The sequence below is a fragment of the Monodon monoceros genome, unplaced genomic scaffold (genome assembly GCF_005190385.1).
Source record: "Monodon monoceros isolate NGI ecotype Baffin Bay Population unplaced genomic scaffold, NGI_Narwhal_1 Super_Scaffold_5, whole genome shotgun sequence".
Classification (NCBI taxonomy): Eukaryota; Metazoa; Chordata; class Mammalia; order Artiodactyla; family Monodontidae; genus Monodon; species Monodon monoceros.
Window position 1 is genome coordinate 49899855 of NW_021703782.1, and position 14506 is coordinate 49914360.

Below are 14506 nucleotides of genomic sequence, written 5' to 3' on the forward strand. Positions count from 1 at the left end.
CCTTGTGTATCTACAACTTCCCTAGATCTTCCAGACATTGGCCCAAAATAATGATAATTAATTACTATTTAAAGAGAGGTAACAGTTTAGAAAAATGTTTTTTACGTCCACGATGGTGTGCTTACTCACAAAGTTAGACGATACACAAATAGGTATTTTTATCTTTATCATTATTATGTTATTCTCTCTTTCACAGAGGAGGAATCCAAGGCTCAGAGAGGGTAGGTAACTTGCCCAAGATCACACAGCTAGCAAGTAAAAAAGGTCAAAGTTTTGTTCTGCATGTTTCCCTCTCTAATTTGACCCCATCTCCCATCCCACTGACTATTCTAGTCCCAACCAGACCTGCTCCTTCTCCCATTTCCATGTCTGGTTCTAAACCAAGCTGGATATTTATTTTTAAACATAACTCTGGATCCTTGGGGACTTCCTACTGATGAAGCAGCCCATCCTTGGGTTTCCCAGCAGTAAGATGTGAGCCCCGGGCATGACCTAAGGTCCCGAGACATCCAGAAATGTAGCCGTCTTTCAGCCTTCCTTGGATGCCCATCCTGTGCTATTCACTATAGTAGCCACGAGTTACACGTGGCCGTTTAATTAAAACTACAATTCAACCAGAAATTCAGTTCCTCAGTCCCACTAGCCACGTTTCAAGTGGCTACTGTGTGAAGCAGTGTAGATTATAGAGTATTTCCTTCGTTGTGGAATGTTCTGTTGGACGATGCTAGTTACAGCCATCTCCACACCCCCATTGGCGCTGGTGTGACAACCACCTGCTCATAAGTGGGTTTTAGTCATAAATACATGTTGGGATTGAGGGCTGAGGTCCATGGGTTTTAAAAAAAAAAAAAAAAAAAAAAGGAGAAGCTGCAGACCAGGAATAAAAAGAGAGGGGGAAGAGGGCAAAGGGCCAAGATGTGACCCCCCCCCCAGCCAAAAAGGGAACAGGAACATAAATTGACATAAACTGGATGTTGTGGGCTAGTCAGAGGTGGCCACAAACCACAAATGCTGTGAGACTTGCCCTGTTAGGGGGTGTTAAGCCACCCACTGCAGTTTGTACGCAAAATGGTTGAGAAGGGATTCACTCTGCAGATGCTTCGATAATCTAGAGCACAGGAAATCAGGTGACCACAGCGAGGAAAATCCAGGCTCAGAGAACCTGGGCCCCAGTGTGGCAGAGATCTGGGCACAGATGAGGTGGGCTAGTGGCAGAATCCAGCTTCCCCCGACCTGGGTTTGAGTCACTGCTCTGCCCCTTCCTGCCTGTGTGGCTTTGTGTGTCCTCCTCAGATTCCTGCTCCGAGAAGCAGGGATGGAAAAGCCTTCTCTGCAGCATAGTTGTGTGGATTCGAGGTTATGAAAAACACCGAGCCCTGCAGAGAGCCCCGGAGATGGTACCCCTTCCACCACTGCTCTCGGCAATGACTCAGTGTTCTGCTACGAGGCTCTAGGCAGGGGTAGTCCAGGTGAGATGGCATTTCTCAGGCAGAACCCCCTCTAACCATCTCCCTTGCCCAGTGAGAGAGAGAGAGTGTCTCAACTCGGGGAGGATGACTCTGCTTTCTTGTTTTCCGAATAGATGAATTCAAGGTTGGCTCAAAGTGAGTGAAGACATTTCCCTTTCGTTCTGACCTGCCCGGGTAGACTTTTCTATTTACATCACCAGCTCATCGGGTCAAAATCTGGTGCAAGTATTAGGCAACAACTGGTCCCTGGTTTGATTTTTGCTCCTTGTCTTTAGCCCGAAGCTTTCAATTCACCTTTTGTAACCCCTGTGCCACCTTAAGTCGTGTGGTTAAACTGTCTTTCCCCTGGCTGCTTCTTCCAGGCTTTGCCATGGTTAAAGACCCAGAAGCATTCTAGATCTAGGTGAAAGGGAGGGGTATTTTTGTTAGTCTTTTTCGTGTGTTTGTTTGTTTTTTGTGGCGCTATGCGCCATTTAAAATTTTCCATTAGCCTGTGGCTCAGACGTGAGTCTAGTTACTGGATTGAGTCCCTTTTGTCCAATATATCTAGAAAATTGTACACTATATGGATAAGAAGCAATGGCAGAAGCCAGAAATATTCCTATATCCTGTCCTCAAAGGGTCAAATGATGCTTTTTTTTCCCCTTAATTAAAACAAAAAAATTACCTAAGAAGGAGGAGAAGGGAATTTTGTAATTTGAAAATTAATCAAGCTCTCAGGCAACCCTCTCACCCAGAGTCAAAATGACGCCATACCACAGTGACATAAGGATTTTAAGATCCCTGGTTAAATGGGTCAGGTTATGTACAAAATATTATTCTCATTATCATTAAAATAACCAGTAAGTAGGGAATTTTCACCTGCATTCAGAACTTACAGCACACCACAAATAGCCTTTTATGTCTCAGCTGGTAAAACCATAGGTTGTTATTCTACAAAACAGCTTTTCATAGAAACCTAATTCAATTTTAAGAAAATGAATGTGAAGGGAAAATACCTGTTCCTGCTCTTCCAATAGCTCCATCCTCCCACTCCCACTCCTACTGAGTCAGAGTTCCTTTATCCTTCCCTAAAAGGCCTCAGGAGTTTCCAGGTTGTCTGAACAAACAATTGTCATTCGTTGTTTGATATGTAGCTTCTGCCAGAGGGAGATCCATTAAGGGATGCTTCGGGGGGGGGGGGAAATAATATATGGAAAGTGACACCATCTTATGATGTTAAGATGTTACCATCTTATGTGATTGGTTGTCAGTTCTCCTGAGCCCTCTTTTTGAAGTAATTCCATTAACAACAGATTAATACAGTTCTGCTGGTAAAGTACAAACGGCTACAGCGGTGTCTCTCCATCATTTCGAATAAATCTCCTCTTTTCTAGAGAAAACGCGCACGTCCTTTTCTAATGCTATTGAAATTAAAAACATTTAATATCAAACCCAAATCAAATCAAGTCCGAAGTACAAAGTGCTGCTCTACCTTCAAACCACACTCTGATTTCCCTCTTCTGTAAGGCTGGGGGTAGGTGGGGATGATGGGTCCCGCCAATTAACAATCACTGTCCGGTACACACCTAATTTTTCTTCTTAAATGGCTATATCATGATCCATTGTTAGAAGATGATGACCGTTCACCTAAATGAATCTCAGTCAATAGAATTTTATACAGTTGTAAGAATGAAGTGGTCTGGCAGGGAAAGGGAGGAAAATGGTGAAAATATAATGATAATATAAATGGGTACATTTATTGAGCCCTAAATATGAACCAGACATTGTGATAAGCCCCTCACAGGCATTACTTAATCGAATGTTTATAATTCCACTATGAGGCAGTTATTACTCCCTTTAGAAAGCTTAGGGAACTGAGGCAAAGAGCAGTTAAATAACTTCCCCAGATCATGAAGCTCATAAGTAGCTAAGCAGGGTCCCAAGTAGACAACCCCCCACTGTCAGGTAATTTAGGCTGCCTTTCTAATCTTTGCAGCTGATTCTAACTACTTAGTTTGTCAATTAGTTATTACAGTGGTGATTACATAATTGTCATCCAAATTGGGACCATTTTGAGTATGAAAGTGGTCAAAAATTATGCCAGGACAGCAAGCATAAATGGGGGCTATCCTAGGGAAACTTAGGTGTGCAGTCAACTTAATTATTAGGAGCTTGGAACAGTTAGTTTCTGTAGGAAGTGTCACACGTGGGAATTAGAATCCCAGGCCAATCCATTCTTCTCCTTTCTCTTAAGGTTTTCCTTCATAGGTGCCAGGACACTGTTGCCTTCACAATAAAATATTAAAGCAAAATGCTCCATGCTCCAAAAGTATAGAATTACTTCCCTCATTAAAAACTGCTATTTTAACAGAGATTTTTAAAAATGTAGCAGGTATATATGCTGATTAAAAAATATTCTTCAGGGCTTCCCTGGTGGCACAGTGGTTGAGAGTCCGCCTGCCAATGCAGGGGACACGGGTTCGTGCCCCGGTCCGGGAAGATCCCACGTGCCGCGGAGCGGCTAGGCCTGTGAGCCATGGCCGCTGAGCCTGCGTGTCCGGAGCCTGTGCTCTGCAACAGGAGAGGCCACAACAGTGACAGGCCCGCGTACCGCAAAAAAAAAAAAAAATTCTTCAATGATATTTAAATAAATTTAAAGGTACAATATAATGTACACAGTATATGATTATTTGGGTAAAACTAAAGGATTTTTATATATCTGCATTGTGTGTATATGTGTGTTAATATCTGTGTATGCTTCTGCATGCAGAATACATCTTTAGATAATACTCACAAGAAATGTTTAGTAATTGTTACATCAGCAAGGAAAAGACTCCTGGAATCTGGGGTGAAAGGGAGACTTATTTACACAGTATATCTTTTTGTTCAGATTGAATTTTTTGCCACCAGTGTGTTTTATTTTTCAAGTGAGAAGAAAAACTAGTTAAATAAATACCTCCCATTCAGTGAAGTTGTATCATAGCCAGTAGGAAAGCAATCTGATTAAAGTAATTGGCACTGATTTCTGAATGACTAATAACTTTACCTCTTTTTAAAAATTGGCATTTTTAGAAGGGGATGCCTGGGAACCAAAGTGAATCTTTAATCGGTAGAATTTTAAGCAGCGTAAAACAGGGGAGTGAAGAAATTCAAGGGAGGGTAATCAGTCGTGCAGGAAATAGTGTCTCCTAAGTTGGTTGCTAGTCTTTACAGTTTCTTCCTTTTCTCCAATTATGAACCCACAAATTTTCTAAAATGTCCACTTTTTTATGATGGAGGAAGTTTAAGCTCCAACAATGTGGGGAAGAAAAAGATTGAAGAAGATGCAATCATTTCTCAGTATAATTTCTAGACAAGAAACTGTATTTGCTCAATTTGGAGGTTCAGGAGTGTATGGAATTTTCTGCTCTTTAGTTATGCACCCAAAAACTTCTGTAGCTTAAACTTCACCAGTAGTGGAGGAAAAGATCAGAGGTGTGCAAAAGAATTCATTTTGGCCATGTGCACTGATAAAATGCAATGCAAAACTGGGTTCTTAAACTAGTGCCTTAAACACTATGTAATTCAAACAGAAGCAATCAGTAATCCTTGGATAATATATTGGCATTAAGTATATTTTATATGAGTATGACAGAGACTTCTGGTTTGGAATCTAATACTTGCTCTTCCCTTGTTAACAGTAATAGAATCCTGATTTCATTTAGGGCAGTAATTTTTCTTCCTAAAAGACTACATTTCCCAGGCTCCCTTGCAGCTAGGTGCAGTCATGTGACAAAGGTTTGGCTAATGAATTGTAAGTGGAAATGTTCTGAGGCTCTTCTGGGGAAGCACCTTAAAGGGAGTTAACCAAGCTAGGAGGGCTTTCCTTTTTACCTTGCCTTTCCTCTTTCATGCTTGGAGAGAACATATAGATGACTAGAGGGATATCATGGCCTCAGGATGGAAGAGCAAAGAGCTAGGAAGAGCCTGGGTCCCTGGTGACTTTGAGAAACCATGCTATGAGCCCCAGTGAGCCAGAGGTAGGATTTCTTTTAGAAATAATCTCTTACATGTTTAAGCCATGGAAGTCCAGTCTCTGTCAATTACAGCTAAATGCAATTCCTAACTGATCAAACAAGTTACTTCTCTCCTTTGGGAGAAAGAATATGGTGGAATAAAATGAATATAACACACATCCACCATCATTCCTAATCAGTGCACTTCGCTGTGCCTGCTTTTTGTTTTATTTTGTTTTTAATTAATTCGATTTAAAAAAGACATTTCATCTTTTAGAACAACCCAGAAGCTGAGTCTTCCGTTCCTCGTGCTCTAGAAAAGTTCCTCCCACTTATGAACAGCCCATCTTTCAACTCACAGAATCCCCAATTAATCATCATTTTGTTCACAAGACAACGCTGGGGGACATTTACTCAGACAGTGTGACTGTCACCACAGTTGTTGGAACTGAAGTTCTATACACAGATGAACTTTTCTCATTTGTTTATTCTCCACGTGGGGGGTCTCATTTAAAACAAAGCCTTTGTAAGTCCCCAGGCCCTAAATGTAGGCTGTGTTATGGATATCCTTTGAAACCTCTGTCTTCTTTTCTCCAGGAAGGAGAGGAGGTAAAAGCTTGACTGAAAAGAAAAAAATTTTAAAAAGAAAGAAAGAAAAAAAGAAACAAAATAAAAACCATATTTTTAACAAAAGGATTTTTGAAAGCCTTGGAAAATGTTGTGTTCACTCAACATAAGGCCCCACTGTTTTAAACATATTTTACTATAATTTTTCCTTCAAAATTCTGACATGCGAGGTTGAACAGGGCTCTTTCAGTGTACAACCCCGGGACATGGAGAAATAAAAAGAACAGGATTCCAACTAATGCATGCTCAGTGGGAATCATAATATCGCATAATTGCTTGAAATCCACAGGCTGATCCGATGTCGTCTTCAGAAATATGCAAGTTTCCCTTTGTTTTCTGACTTAGAGATATTTTCTAGCTTTAGGGCTTAACCCTTCAGCTCCTACCCCTAATTATTGAAACATGATGAAAAGTGAGCATAGAGCTGCCCTTCCAAAACCCACCCCAAATGTTGGGTAAGATCCCCCCAAATCTGCCAACTTTTGTTCTAACAGAAGCACGCAATATGTATTTAACTTTATCAGTGAACCTCAAGTGTTCCTTTTCACCCATTTCCTTTTCTACCTGTTTCTAAATACACACACACACTCACAAACACACACACACAGAGCCCGTAAACTTTCCACAAGAAACTTTGCAAGAACAAAGATTTGCTATTTCAGAGCATGTAATGACATGTTTAAAAGTTCATCAACTTCCCCCTTTAAAAAAACCTGGCAATGAGTCTAAAATAATAATTCAGAAAGATTTAGAGAAAAAAAGTCCTTAAGACCTCTTCCTCTGCAACATTATGTAAATCATAAATTTACCCCTGGTCTGGAAGTGATTACAACAAGCTATGAGACAAAAGATATTCCTCAGCAGATACTGTTGACAATAGGCTGTGTTCTCCCCTCAGCGTATTAGAGGATTGGGGAAGGTAAGTTCTCATAAGGGCTAATAAGAGTTTCAGGCCATTAGGAAGAATTCCCAAGTGTATGTGTTCCAAGAATTAACCCTAAGTCCTGGGACATAACTGATTGCGTGGACTCGGGACAGAAACGTGTCCTCTTATTCAAGGTGAATGAGCCTCTGGGTGTTCCAAGCATTCCCTCACTCTTCTCCAGTTTTCCCTTTGCTTCTCAATTGTCATTGTCCCTGAGCTTCCAAACAGGATTCCTGGAAGAGGAGGAAGCACTATATAAACGGTTCATTCTAGAAGTGTGAGTCATCCCTGAATCAGCTCCCCCATTCCTTATATAAGGAACGCCCATTCAGATCTAAGCTTCTCAATTGCTTTTAGAAATCATTTCTTTGTTTTGTCTTTCCCCATACCTTTTTCCTGAGGGGCAAAGGTTTAACTTTTTCACTCTTCTCAAAGCATTTCAACACTTGGGTTGGATATTCAGTTAACAGAACATCTAGAACTGCATTTTGCTTGATCGTATAGCATTAGAAGCTAAGGCCAGCCAACTCAAAGGGACACTGCAATGCCATTTTATGATTAAGCAGAGGACCCACTGGACCGCATGTTATAACAGATGTTTCCTGGCCCCAGGTACTAAGCCAGCACATAGTAAAACTGCCCAGAGCCTCTCCCTGAGCCAAGATGGGTCAGTGTGTCTGGAACAACTCCTGTCTAGTGTCTCTTACTGTAATTAGAGGTTGAGGCTAGCTTTTGGTCATTAATTCCATTTGAAAAATAGCCATGGCTAAATTAAAAAAGAAAAAAAATATATCGGAGTGCTTTTAAAATTGAAAAGCCCAGTAAGAACATGGAGATAATTTATTGGTGATTTATTATTTCGAGCAGTGTTTTAGACCTTATATAAATTCTGTACAATGATTTGCAAAATTCTTCAAGATGTTTTGCAAAATTTTCACTCCATTTATAAAATGGATAAAATTAGAGGTTCCTTATGCTTAGGCTGGAAAAGAGTTTATAGATTGGTTTGTACCAGGAAATCAAACTCATATGCTGTAGCGGCCAGTTGGTGGATGAACAAGGCAACCAAGGGCAAGAAAACCGTTCTCCCTTTTTTTAATCTAGTTTCCTTTCATTTACTTGTTTTCAATAAGAGACATGGATACAGGAATATGGCTCTCTACTCTGAGAAAACAACAGATAAAGCAGGGCTTAAGTTCCGGAAGTGTGCCCCTGAGGTCAGCACAGTCCTTGCATTTGGCATATGGAGGCTGCTCTCAGCCCACTAAATGATGCTGCCCCTGCCTTTTCTCTAGGAGCTCTTGGACCTCCCCACGATACAGCAGCTGGGGAGAGCAGGGCATCCCCTGGATGTTGTTCTAGCACAGAGGTATCCATTCTGATGGGTCAGTTCCCATGCCTTAGTACTTAAATGTTTTTAATATCACCCTTGAGTACAAGTGCATAGACAAATAGAAACTGGTATTTTGCTTCTGTGTAGGGCAGACTAAAGGTCAGTAGAAAATGATGAAGTCATTGGAGACCTGGAGAGCCCATGCCATGTTAGAGGGTTCAAGGGGTAAGCTACTACAAATTGACTAGGAATGTGGGACCCCTGTGGCCAGATCTGCTGATTTCTCAAGAGAAAACAAAAACCTATGTTCTTATATAAAATCTCCCAATTAAATTGTCACCTCATTCAAACACTGTAAGGGGTAAACAACATACATCTGTGGTCCAAGTCCGGCCTAGGTGCTCCAAATTTGCAACCTAATGTTTAAGTGACTTGCCCAACCATCACTCAAGTGACTAGAGGCAGGTCAGAACTAGAACCTAGAGTCTCTGACTCCCCAATCCAGTGAGATCTTTCATTAAAACAGGTCCTGTAAACCACTGAATAGCCTTGAAGAGAGATTTGTAGACTGTATACCCTAAGAAGTAGGTACTTAGATATTTTTAGTATTAACAGTTCTTTACGTGAGTGTTTTCTCCTACAACAGAAAAGTAAAAACTCATTTCCAAAGCTGACATATAAAGAGGAAAAGTTGACAAAAGCTTCAGAGATAACAGGCTATGTACAACTATAAGAAAATGTTGGTCCTCTGGCTGGTTGGAAATTACATTTTAAACAAAGAGATGGATAGAACCCCAAGAAGGATTTTAAAACAGTTAAAACATCCTATGTTGAGGGTGACCCATAGCAGGGTAAGAAAGCAGGCAAGTCTAAAGAAACCTCACTATTAGGAGTGGTATGGTTTTAATGGATTTCCAGTTTCATATGATCCTGAGACCAATCTGTCCTTTTCATAGCTATTCTTTACCTTTGTTATTAAGCAAAGTTGTGCCTGGAGTGAGGTCAAGTATTTATAAAGTAGATTTGTTCATGAATTAACTAACATGTATTGAGTACCTCCTATGAATGAGACCAAAATCCCTAACATCTGGTATCATCCCACCCTCCACATGACTTATCCTCCTTTGACTACTTATACTATTATTCATTTATTTTTTTAAAAGACCAATGTGCAAATGGATAACTAATAAGAACCGGCTATATAAAAATATAAATAAAATTAAATTAAAAAAATTAAAAAAAATAAAGATACAGAAAAAGATAAAAAGACCAATGTGCTCTTCTTCCTTAAATACAAAAAAAAACTTAACTAGCTTTATATTGGGACAGGGGTCACATCAATGAATTAAGTAGTCCTTGACCTTAAGGCTCCATGGACCATTAATACATAAAGAACTAATTTTAATAAAAATGTTGCAAGTGCTGTGATGAATGCAAAGGAAAATTAATTTTCCTCGAGTCAGCTGGGGGAAGTGAAAAGAGCCTCACCCTGGATGTGAAATTGGGTTGAGCCTTAAGAAATGAACAGGAATTTTCAAGGCCAAAAAGGAGGGGAAGGTCATTCTAGGCAGAGGAAGCAGCTGGAAGAAAGGCCCAAAGTCCCAAAGCATGTTGGGCGTTTGGGGAAGGGCAAATTGTTCAGTATAGCTAAAGCTAATGACTCATGGGGAGAGTGGCAGGAAAATCTGACTGGGCTCGGTTTTAAATAGAATATTACGTAGTAGTGAGTATAACCTCTTACACTGGAGGTAAGGGGCACTGCCAAAGGTTTTAGAGCTGGAGAGTGTCAGATCTGTTCTATGTTAGAGGAAGATCATGTTGCCTTCAAAAGGCTGGTGAGGGAAGGGACTGAAGGGAAGAAGGTCAACTTGGAAGCTGCCCAAACCCTTCAGACAAAAGATGATGAAGTATAGTCAGCCCTCCATATCCATGGGTTATAGTTGAAAAATAAAAATTCCAGAAAGTTTCAAAAGGCAAAACTTGAATTTGCCAGCAACTATTGACACAGCATTTACATTGTGTTTACAACTATTTACATAACTTTTACATTGTATTAGGTATGATAAGTCATCTAGAGGTGATTTAAAGTATATGTGAGGCTGTGTGTAGGTTATATGCAAATATTGTGTCATTTTATATAAGGGACTTGAGCATCCCTGGAGTTTGGTATTCTGGTGGGGGCCATGGGGGCCGAAACCAATCCCCTACCGGTACCGAGGGACCACTGTACTGAATTAGAGAGTAGCAGCTGAGGTGAAAAGGAAAAGTCAGATCTGAAAACCATTTCTGAGGTAGAAACAATAAAACCTGGTGACCAGTCAGATAAGGGAAATGGGAGGAGTAAAGATTGAAGCCAGAATCTTTCACTTGAGTCCCTGGGTGGAAAAAATGTCATCTATCAGGACATAAGGGGAAGCAGGGCTTCTGGAGGGTGAATGTGGGAGAAGGGAGAGGTGGGGGCCGGTGGATGAGCCCTGGCTTGGAGACGTTAAGGCTGAAATGCCTTCTGTAGACTCCAGTAGGTGAACCTCACCTAGAAAGCATTAAAAACTGGAAATGGGGCTCAAGCAAAAAATATAAGCCATGAGCTTGACCCTTGTATAAATACTCTGGAAATGACCTTTAAATGATATGGATGGAAACTACTTATACTGAGAACCCTAAAGGATAATAATCAAATCATTTGAGAACTGGTAGTAAGAGAAGGCACAAAACAGCACTTCAGTCAGCTTCCACGTCCTTGTCTTTTATACAATGAAACTGGGAAATTATTAAAAGAGCACTGGACTTGGAATCGTGCAGACTTAGGTCTGAATCTTAATCATGCTATTTACTAGATGTTTGACTTTGGACAAGTTATTATTTAATCCCTCTTAGCAAGACACTTAGGTGTTTTGAGGCAGACACTATTCTGCAGACTGGAAATACAATGATAAACAAAGGCCCTCAAAGAGCTTAAATTTCCTTTTCTGTAAAACTAGAAGATTATAATGAGATACTATATTTCAAGCACCCAGCACAGCATAGAGTGTACTAAGACCTGTCAGCTTACTACGTGCCAGGCACTTTCTATTCATAGGCTCGTTTAATTCTTACACCAAAACTAGGAGGTAGACATTAATGTTGGGCCATTAAACAGTTGGGAAAACTGGGCTTACGTGCCTTGCCCAATTTCATAGGGAACAAATCAAGGGTCTTCTGATTCCCAAAATGCTGCACTTCACCTTCTTTCCTTTGCCAAAACCGAATGAGCGCATGTAGCCAAGAGCACCTTCTCTCTCAATGCCCTGAAACTATGAGTAAGGGAACTAGAAGTTATCATCCAGTGAAGTACAAAGTAAGTTGTGATATATGGCATATTAACACGCGGATAATCAAAATTCAAGCTAGTCAAGATAGTGCTGGTATGAGTTTCTTTAAATGATGTTCAGAATGACTGAACCAGGTATAATGTACTACAAAAGCTCTTCATTAGTTCATAGATGACCAAGGTTACACAGTCATACACGGTGGCCCTGGCTGTAGCTACAGAATCTCTTTCCTACTTCAAATCAGTTTTGGAAGTAGGTGGAGAAAAAAAAATCTAGTGAGTCAATAATACTAAAAGCATTCTGGAGGTAATTTTCACTGTTAAATAATGAAATACAATTGCTTAAAAGTCCTTCTGGAGTGGGAATCTTTACGATTCTACTACCTTTTTATGTCTTCCTCTTTGCTATCACTCTAAATCTTCCTCTCCATTCCCATCGCACTGGCATAGCTCAGGCTCTCTTCATTTCTCCCTTGGGTAGCACTCAGCCACTTGTGCTCTTTCTGCTGATCACACTACCACAACTGCGCCAAGTCTTTATCCTGTTCAGTAGTTCCCCTTCGCCTAAAACGTCTACCCACATTCATGCATGAACACAGGTTGCTTACGTTTTGAACTTCATTCCCAACGCACAGAACATCTTAGGTCCCAAATGCGCCATGCTATTTCACACCTCTGATCCTTTGCAATTGGTAGTCCCTCTGCATGGCATGCCCTTCCCTAAGTTTATCTGATGAACTCCTACTCATGTTTAAACACACAGCTCAAGAGTCATCTCCTCTGAGAAGCCCTTCATTACCTTTCCATGTCCTAGTCCTTGTATCCCACAAGATTCTGTTTATTAGTAAACCTGTCACACTAAATGACTTGTACTTGTTAACATGTTTATTTCCCCTAGTAGACTCTGAGCTCCTGGAAAGAATGTACATTATCCTCTACATTTTTGCATCTCCATACCCAGGAGAACCCTGGCATATACAGTAGGGGCTCAATAAATACTGTGGCAGTAAACAGAGCTGATTCCAGTTGTCATTATCATGGTCATCATCCCATGGTTAGTGGACGCCCACAGGAGTATAACTTGTTGGTAGGTGTTACATTTGGTGTTTAGAGTGGTTGAAGGAGAGACAGCCAGACTCTTTGCTGTTTCTGATGAAAAGGAACGAGGGTCTCTCTAAAACGGGAAGGAAAGAAGAAAAGCTAGAGGAGCCTGAAATGTGTTCATTTTGTCACTTTTGGATGCCAGAGATTGGGATTTTAGTGCAGGCCAAGCCACTTATCTTAGAAGGTTCTGACAAATTTTCTGGGAAAAATAAAAGAAATGAATAAAATTAAAAGCTGTGGTCAGAAGGTTACAGAAAGGAATGGCACACATTTCTGCTGGGGAATAGGAAGTGGTCTTGTCTTCCGCAGCAGGGCTGTCTAATAAATCTGGAGAGTTTTACTGACTTCATAGGCGCAAAAATAACCACCCGGAGAAGACATCGGGTTTCACTTATTTTTTTGGAAAGTAATTTTTCACAGACGCGAGGTTAAAAGAAAGTGGTTGCACGGGCTTCGGCTGTGGTGGTGTGTCTTCTGGTATGCGTAATGCAACTGGATCTCAATTCTGGGACGATGCCCAGTTTCAGAGGTCTAAAGCCTCTGTTGAAAGCCATGAGGACAGAGTGTTGCCAGAGTTTTATGTATGCAACTGTAGACCGGTTGTCTTAGTGCAAGGAGAGACTTTGATCAAGAGCGTCTGGAGGGAGGGGTTTCATTAAACGCTGTTTTCAACCCTTAATTCTACAGCTTTTATGTCTACTTGTTCCTAAGTCTAGCACAGACCCCAAACGGCCCTAACACAGAGAAGCCCCTCCCCAAACCCACGTCTGGCTCTCCGGCAGCAGCAGTGATGGGCATAGAAGGAGTTCTTGGGTAGAAAAGATACACGGTTTGGAAGGTTTTGCTCCTTACTCCCTGGATTTTGGTCTCATGTTGGACCATTCAAAGAGGAAAACGCTGGAAGCTCTCCCCCTCCAGCCTTATGTCTGTGATTCATTAGGAAAACTTCCCCTACATAGAGACAAGCTTTCCTGAGAAAAGGCTTGATAAGAGTGTATGTTTGTTGGATGAATTCTTCCTTTTAAAAACATCTGGCCGAGAAGAGAAAATTCAGCCAGTCTTAGAAGGTTTAAGTGTCCCTTTCTGAACTCCTTTCAATTGTCCTCGTAATAATGGATGAGATGGCAACTAGGTAATCTTTTTAACATTTTGCAACTTCCATGTTCAATTCTCATGGTGAACCTGCAGGGACCTTCTCCCACAGGGCAAGGGAAACTTGTTTTTCGTACGTTGATATTTCTTCCATAAATCAATGGGAATGCATACAGAGGAGGTGTGATCTTGGCCACATTATTGGCGAGTGGAGCCACCTGGTGTGTGGGAGGCCGATTATCCTCAGAGCCCCCAGCAGTCTCCATGAAAGTGGACTGGGGTCTCAGAGTAAGATCATTGGATTGGGGAGCAGGAAATAAAATCTAACACCACTCCATCTGAAAGAACCACCTTATTTGCAAGATGACAAAAATAAATGGGTGGTTTTCAAGTGTATGTTTTAGCGGCAGAATCCGTTTTCAAAGGAAAATCGTAAATAATACATTAGTAAACATTCACTGAGTCCTTGGCATGTGCAGGGTATTTGGCTAAGCCCTTGACATGTACAGCATTATTGAATTTAATCTTCACTACTCTTAACAGGCACTGTTATCATGTCTATTTTATAGACGAGGAAAGTAAGGGATCAACTTGCTCCAGATAAGGCACTGTATAACCCACCATATGAAGCAGATCCCAGTGGGGCTCTTGTGGAATTAGGGTTAGAAT